General features: G+C 56.2%; 1 long non-coding RNA gene across 1 annotated transcript; it reads left to right on the forward strand.

Annotated features, from left to right (window-relative positions):
• The first annotated feature begins 2,091 nt into the window (after window positions 1-2,091).
• LOC111154131 lies at window positions 2,092-3,834 on the forward strand. The gene is made up of 2 exons (XR_002641065.1): window positions 2,092-2,240; window positions 2,655-3,834. It is a non-coding gene; the product is annotated as an uncharacterized LOC111154131 (long non-coding RNA).
• Window positions 3,835-7,948: the final 4,114 nt, after the last annotated feature.

A 7,948-nucleotide genomic window follows, 5' to 3' on the forward strand; every position in this document is an offset into this window, starting at 1 on the left:
ACCCAAGTGAACGGGGCAGACACGCAGACTGTCCTCACCCTCTTTGACGTCAGTTCAAATCCCAGTTCTGGCAATTACTGTGCAAGCTCGGGCAGATGATGAATCTTTCTGAGCTTCCGTTCTGTTAGCCATCCAGGGAGGCTGGGCATTCCTGCCTCGCTGCTCTTGCCTGCAGTATAGTATGTGCTCAATAAATGGCCGCTGTTCTTCTGGGCTATGGGGTGTCCTCTTTCTTCTCACGTGGAAATTACCCAGGAAGCTCCTGAACTTTGGCTCTGGACTCAGCCGGCTGTCCTGAGTTTTTGAGTCATGAAGGATTCTGGGGGAGTTGGCCAGTGGGCCCCAGGTCCTTGCCAGGCTGTGCAGAGTGACCCAGGGCTGGAGCTGTTCTAATTTCTGTTTCTCTGTGTGCTTTGTAATTGGGCCACTCTTTCAGTCAGCTAGAGTTGTTAATGACCTTGAGAAAGGACCCCAGCCCTGAATGTAGAACGCTACTCTTTTGAAGTCACCCTCTTTTCTTTGTGGGTCTCAACGTGTGTGTGTTTTCCCTCATGGGCATGCCTTCCCTTCCGCTTTGATGCTGCCTCTGTAACAACAGGGTTTGAAATTATTAATTCTCAGTGCGCAGTGAGGTACAGTTTTATTGCACAGAAAAGGGGAAAATGTAATTGCTGTCTTGAGTAATCATTTTTGGAAGGCTGCGAGCATAACCTTTCATTAACATTTCATCTGCAGCCAAGGTGGGTAACTGGGATAGGATAAAAATGTTGTCCCCTATGCATGGAGAGATTTCGAGCTGGGGGACACCGGGCCAGTGTGTGCTTTACAGTTGTTTGCAATTATTTCTAAAATTAAAGATGATTAACCCATTAGCCCATAAGAAAGTGGAGGAGAGGCTTATGGAGACACAGCTCTTTACTGAGTGGCTTAAAGGTGCAAATCCCAGGCAGAACCCGCCTCAGCCTTTCCACTGGGGGAGCTGCGTCACCGCCTCTGCAATGGATTTGGGGTATGGGGTCTGGCTCCCTGGTCAAAGCCAAGCTCACGGGCCACGGGGACAGACATTCACAGCTCACTGGGTTGAAGGACACGGTGGGAAATGCTGTGGGCTTTGATGTTCTCTGGAGTGAAGGCACTTGCAGTGTTCAGAGTGTCTCTAGGGAGAGGGCCAAAGGCTGATTCCTGGACTGGGAACCCGGACTGCTTTTGGGGCAGGGAGGCAGGCCTCTGGGGAGGTGGGGGGCAGGATCTTTGGTGACTAACAGCAATCCTTCCCAGGCCTGGGGAGTCTGGCTAGTTGGAGACCCAGGGCTGGCTCCTGGGAGTAGGGGTGACTACAGTCCCCACTTCTCATGTCCTCACATGATTTCACAGACATGAGCCCATCTGGCCACAGGAACAGCCCCCTGAGATCTGTGGGAAGGTGGTGACATCAGCGGTTACCACACTGGCCGGTTGACTTTCATCTCATGGGGGCCTCTGAAGCTGGGGCTTTCGGCTCAAGTTATTGATTCCCGAGGTCCTCTGGCCTTAGGTGAGCTGGGATCGGTCAGTGGCCTGGCTGGGTGCAGGCGACTGTGGATCCTGGCAGGGGTGTGGGCTGCTCAGAGTTTGGTGACCTGGCTCTTGCCCGCCAGGCCTCCCTTCCTGTTTGTATCCACAGGGGTCCCGACTCCTAACCCAGGGCGCGCCCACGTGAAGGGGTGATTGCCAAAGTGTATAACCATCCCTGGGAGTTTTAAGACTATCCCTGCTCAACCCTGGAGTTGCTGTGTTTCTGATTCTTGGGCTTACTGTGTTTTCTGGGAAAAATAAATAAAAAACATTGGCTAGTAGATTTATTGCCACATAGAATTAGTGACAAAGGGGGTTGGTTGTCTTAGTTATTAAGAATCTGCAGATTTCTAGATGTGCTCACATTTGTGCCCAAGGGGTGCATCTTGGCAGAGGTTCTGTCTTCAGGAGAAAGGCCACAGTATAGGTAAGCCCTGAGACTGGGCTGGGGGCCATGGGGGAGGCTGGAGAGGCATGGGGACTTGAGGAGCAGCCGTGAGATTCCGTGTTTCTTTTTCTCACGACCTGGAGCAGGGAGGAAGAAGATGGCAGGACAGAGGCTGATGGTGGACCCCTCTGTGCCTGGTGCTCTCTGTTGGTCTCGTGGGACCTGCTGGCTGGGGGTCCCATTCTGCACATGGGGAAATGGAAGTCCTCGGAGACAAAAAACAACACCCAGGGGCCAGGTGAGTGCACGGAGCAGGTTTTGAACCCAGGTCCTGTCCTCGCCAGCACAGGGGAGAGCCGACCCAGTAGAACAAGGTGGCAGCTCCCGGTGTCTCCTTCTGCCATCTTCCTCCCTTCGTTCTGTGGTTCTGTGGCTCTGCTCTTACCAGATCCACACCCGCTAAGAAAACCACTTCTGAAGGGCTTCAACACAGACTGCACTTCGTTTATTTTCCCCTTTACTGATGGCATTTCCAGAACAGTATAAAGTATTGCTTACACAAAGCTTGAGTTTTCTTCCCCGATCCCATGCCCAAGCAGTGACCACAGCTGATGACATGGTGTGCGGAGCACCAGACGTTGTTTCTAGGCGAGTAGGAACCTTTAAAGATACCGGTAGATACCGGCATACAGAGAACTTTTTATTTCTACAGAACGAGCACATATGAGCAGACTTCTTAGAGCAACGTTTATAAAAGCCAAAGCCTGGAAACACCTGCACTGAAGTCCCCGAGTAGGGCTCAGTCGGACCTATGACACAGCCTTCAGTAGCATTATCGGGTGTTTGTTAGAAAAAGAGCCGTCCACGTACAGCCACGACAGCTGCTTACATGACATTAAATGAAGAAAAGCGAAGGACCCGTTGTGCACCGTGTGGACACACTTGATTTCTGTGGCAGCTTCACACGGACGCACGCCGGGCACTGGCGGCCCCTGGAGACGCAGCCCCGACTTCCCTGTGCAGCTTCGACAGCAGCATTGGTGGCTGATGTCTTGGGCCTAAGTTCCCTGTGACCTTGGGACGCCTCCAGAGAGCCACGGCCGCCCCGGAGGAAGTTGCCTGCTGCCCTGTTCAGGGGAAGTCCGGCATGGTGGGGGGAGGGGCTGCAGGCAGGGGAGACTGGGATGACCCCAACTTTGAACTGAAGACTTCCTGGGGGGCAGCACCTCAGAACTGTTCAAATAATTGCACGGAGTCCCTTCATTTCTACAGGGGGAGAAACCCAGGCCCAGAGAGGGAAAGTGATGTGTCTGAGGTCACAGAGCAAGGTCATGGTGGGGCTCAGCAGGCTCCCCAGGACCCTCTGGGCAGAACTCCAGAGCCTGTGCTGGGTGGGAGTGGACCAGGGCTGCACCCGCCTTCCCGCGTGCCTGTTTTCTTCTCCTTAGGGTCATCTCCACTGTCCCTTTCCTCTCTCTTCCTCCTCCTTCTGCTTGGAACCCCCTCAGTTTGGTCTACATACCCCCCGTCAGAGCAGAGGAACTCGGGGCGACTTGGTGAGCCCCCGGGTGAGGATCTGGTTTGATGCGTTCCCCTTGGACCCCTTGAACGTCCCCGTGTGTGCTGTGTGCACGTGTGCGGTGATGGTGCGTGAGCGTGCACGTGTATGTGAGCACACGCGTGCTGTGTGGTGGAGGAGACAAGGGTGACCCCCAGCCACAGGAGTGTTTGAAATGCCCCAGACGCAGGGACAGCCCTAGGCTGCCGTGTCCCCGTTCTGCCGGCTGCCAGCGGGAGATGTGTGTCCCCAGAGCCCGTCCCTCCCAGCAGAGCCTGGGACTCCGGGTTAAGAGAGGCAAGCTCTCAGAAATAGTAAACCACCGTTTTCTCGCTGGCTGTTTGCCCTTATTAATTCAGGTAGCAATTACCCATTCCGAATATTTGGCGACTAATTAGTTTTTCCTGTGGTGAAGGCAGAATGAGGAATGTTTCGCTCTGACCCGATCCACTTTCTCCGTTTCCCCGAGGCGGTGGGGGGGGGGGAGGGGCAGGGCACGGAAGCAGGGAAGAGGCAGAGGGGGAGAGAAACCTGCCTGCCGCCTGGGGTGCCCCTTTAGCTGTGAGATCTCTGCTGCGAGTCTGTATCATGATAAAAATAACGCGCCCGATTCTGGTTTTGTTCTTGCTTTCGTGTCGCCTGGCCTGTTTCCCCTGTGGGTGCTGCGCCTGGCATTTTGCCTGATGGTGTAGGGCTGGTGTCAGAGTGAAAGTTCCAGGCTGCTTGCTGAGCCGGGTTCCCCCCCCCAACCGTGGAAGCTGTGCCCTCTGAACCCACCAGGTGACCAGGGACCCTGAGTGCAGGGGCAGCGTGCTTGGTGAGAGGACAGGCATAGGCTGGGGGGGTTGGGAGGCCAAGGCGTGCACAGTTTAGGGGGACGGGTTGGAAGAGACAGCCAGGGGTCCTCTCTGCCTGAGCTCAGCTGTGAGTTGACCTGGAGATGGTTTCTTAGCCTTGAAGCTCCTTAGTCAACATCTGGCCTCGATTCACCTTTTTAAAAAAGCTCTCGAACCTTTTGTTCCTGGGGCACTAGCTGTCATGGCCGCTCCTGTTCAGAGAGGCACCTCTCAGAAAGGGTTCCAGGAGGCAGGACAAGGTTTGCAACTCAGGTCTGAGCTGCCTCCGGAATTGGAACGCCCGACGGGCATGAGTCTATTCTGAGGAAGTGGTAGATAGGTAAGTCGAACAAATATTTCTCTACCTTTTCTGGGGCCTGGTGAGTGTGTGTATGGGGGGGGGGGTCAGGCTGTGGGGAGCTGGACCCAGATCGGGGCCCTGCAGCCCAGCTTACCAGAATGGGGCAGTGGGGGCTTCCTCGGAGCTCCCTGTGTGCCTGCTGCTCGCAGGGACACACGGGGCTCCGTGAGATCCTGGCCCTCTGTCCAGCACTGTTGTGGTCTGTGTCCCTGCAGGGCTCTCTCTGCCTGTCTCTGGTTTCAAATGAAAATTTCTGACCAGGGTTGGAAGGCCTCCGGGCCACCTTCTTCCTGTGTATGGGGGGAGGGGCTGGTCTTGGCCTGCCACCGGACTTCCTCGTCCTCTGTGGCCACCTGGGGCGGGCAGCAGCCCTTATAGACGGGTGCCCTCTGGCCGGCCACATCCCCCAGCCACCCAGCTGCAGAGGCCTCCTTCAGCCTCGCCAGGCCCCTGACCGCTATGCACGTGCCTGTCTGTCTGTCTGTCCGACACAGCTGGGCCAGCCTTGCTGATGCAGGAATTTGTCTCTGGTCACTCGCGCAGTCCCATAACTTACTGTAGTTCAAGGCCACAGACCTTGTCTTCTGGTGTCTTCCGGGGTTTCCCCGGAGGGCCGCGGCTTGTGCTCTGTGCTAGAGGGTGGCCGCTGCCTGGGGACACATTCGGGCCGGTTTCTCAAGGTTCCTGTTCCCATTGGCCCAGGGAGGGTGCCAGGGCCTCGGAGTCGGGCCCAGCTCAGAGTCCTGGTTCTTCCAGTTAGGCGTGACCTGGGGCCGCTTCCGTCCTCTGTTTGAGCTCCGCTTCCCGCATGACGCCCATCGTTGCTGTAGGCCGCCTGCGTAGTTGGCACCTGAAGGAGCCAGACCCTTGGGGTTCCCTGGGGGTGGCCTCCCCAGCACAGCTCACGTGCAGCCTGGACAAGTGGGCTTGGGGTCTCCCTTTAATGCTGCAGGAACCTGTGGGGAACAGAGCATTGCTGCTTCTTCCCTGGAACCAAGAACACCCCTGTCCTCCCCAGTTGGGATTTGGGTCAGGTCCCCCCCACCAAGAGGGGTTCCCAGTTACCTGAGGGGCTGCGTTTAAATCAGCTCCTGCTCTGAATGTCCAGGCTGGGGTGTGAGGTGGCGTCGGGACCCAGTCCGGCCACCCCGATGGCTACGCCCTGGTTTCCTCTGGGGTGTGAAGCTTCAGACGCAATCCCTTCAGCTGTCTTGGGAAATGCAAAAACACCAGGTGCACGCCTGTCGGTCAGAGTTTCCACTGACATTACCTGGGGCTTTTCTGCCCAGCCTCCCCCACCCGCCCCCTGCAGCCGAGACTTCACTGTTCCCAGGTCACAGGCACCCGAGGAACATGCCGGTCAGCGAGGCCGGGCGGCTCCCCACGGGCGGATGCTCCTGCCACAGAGACTGTTCACCCCCAAACGCAGGGCCACACGGCGGTTTTGGAGGCAAGGGTCCTTGGGTCCTTGGTCCAGATCCCTCTCGTTACATCGGTGGCCTTGGGAAAGCCTCTGAGTGTGGAGACCATCATGCTTCCTTGGAGGTGGGGTGACGAGGTGAGCCGAGGTGCACAGCACGCCGGACACAGGGCTTGAAAAGTGACAGCTGGTAGTGAGAACACCAGCCCCCATGGGTGGCTTCGTCCTTCCCAGCTCCGTGGGTGCTTGCAAGTGTCACCCCTGTAGACGGCACAGCAGTCTTATAGCATAGAAAGTGTGATTCCCCATTTTCCTGATGGGGAAACTGAGGCACAGAGGCGTGAAATAAGGTGCCCAAGGTCACCGAACTGGTAAGAGGCAGAAGGCCACATCTGTACCCAGGCAGCCGGACACCGGGGCCTGCGCTGTCCCGTCCTCGTCCTGTCCAGGATGTCCCCACCCTCGGAGGCTGCTGGCCAGCATCCCTCCCCAGGCTGTGCATGCCATGGCCCAGGGCCCTCAGCAGCTCCCGTCTCTTGAGGTCCCCAGTGGAGTGTAGGCTGCTGGCATGACCAGCCCAGGCCCCCGTGCTGTGGTTGGCTAAAGCCCCTCTCTAGAGTTTTGCCTTTTCTAGAACGTCAGAGAGTTGGAATCATGTGGTATATGGTCATTCCAGATTGGATTAATTTACCTAGAAATACCCATTTAGGTTTCCTCCATGTCTTTTCCTGGCTCGTAGCTCGTTTCTTTTCAGCACCGAGTAATATTCCGTTGCCTGGGTGTTTTGCCGTTTATCCGCTCGCCTGCTGAGGGACATATTGGGAGCGTCCACGTTTTGGCAATTAGGAATAAAGCTGCTGTACACATCCGTGGGCAGGTTTTCATGGGGATGTAAGTTTTCAGCTCCTTCGGGGAAATACTGAGAAGCACTACTGCTGGCTCGTACGGCAACAGTACGTTTAGTTTTGTAAGAAATCACCAAACCATCTTCCAAAGGGGCTGCCCCATTCTGCGTTGCCGCCAGTGACGTGGGACGGTCCCCGCGGCCCCCGTCCTCGCCAGCACTTGGCGTTGGCAGAGTTCCGCGTTTTGGCCACGCTGACTGGGGCGTAGCGGTATCTCCTTGTGGTTTTGATGGGTGTTAGCTTTCCTTTTTAGCCTCACCCAGATCCCCCTGACACTTCTTTCTATGCTTTGTTTATTCAACAAAAGTTTCTGGAGGAACTCGTCCTTTTAAGTGCGTGGGTTCATGAGCACGACTCAGTGCGTGCTCGTTGCCTGTTAGAAGCCGCGCCGTGCCTCGTGCGCAAGTGTGTTCCGTGTGTGCCATGTAATTCCAGGACGTGGGAGTGAAACGCTCTGAAGAAGGACTCTGGCGGAGCTACTGGGAAAGGCTGGGGGCACTCATCACTGTGACACTTGGCTACTCCTTGAGGGTCTCGGCAGGGACCCCTCCTGCCTGTTCTTGGCTTGTTCTCAGCCTAGCAAATTGCCGAGCCAGGGTGGACCCTCAGGGCATGTTTGTTGAGTGAATAAAAGGAAATCAAAGAAGGGTTCCTGGAGGAGGTGGCCGTCAAGCCAAGGGAGAGAAGGAGGGGAATGGCAGGCACCAGGCTTGGGGACATGGAAATGCACGCGGCTTGCAAACCGGAATCAAGCAAGAGATCGGGTTGGGTTTTGTTTCGTCACAAGCTGTGTGTTTGGGGCAAGTGAGTTCCTGGAGGAAAGTAGTAAAGACCGATCTGTTTGTTCAATAAACATTTACTTGCCATCTCACCCTGTATGAGGCTCAGTGAAGGCTAACACGAGGCTGTGGGCAGTGCTGGCGAGG

Source organism: Enhydra lutris, unplaced genomic scaffold (assembly GCF_002288905.1).
Source record: "Enhydra lutris kenyoni isolate GAN:26980312 unplaced genomic scaffold, ASM228890v2 scaffoldscaffold35, whole genome shotgun sequence".
NCBI lineage: Eukaryota > Metazoa > Chordata > Mammalia > Carnivora > Mustelidae > Enhydra > Enhydra lutris.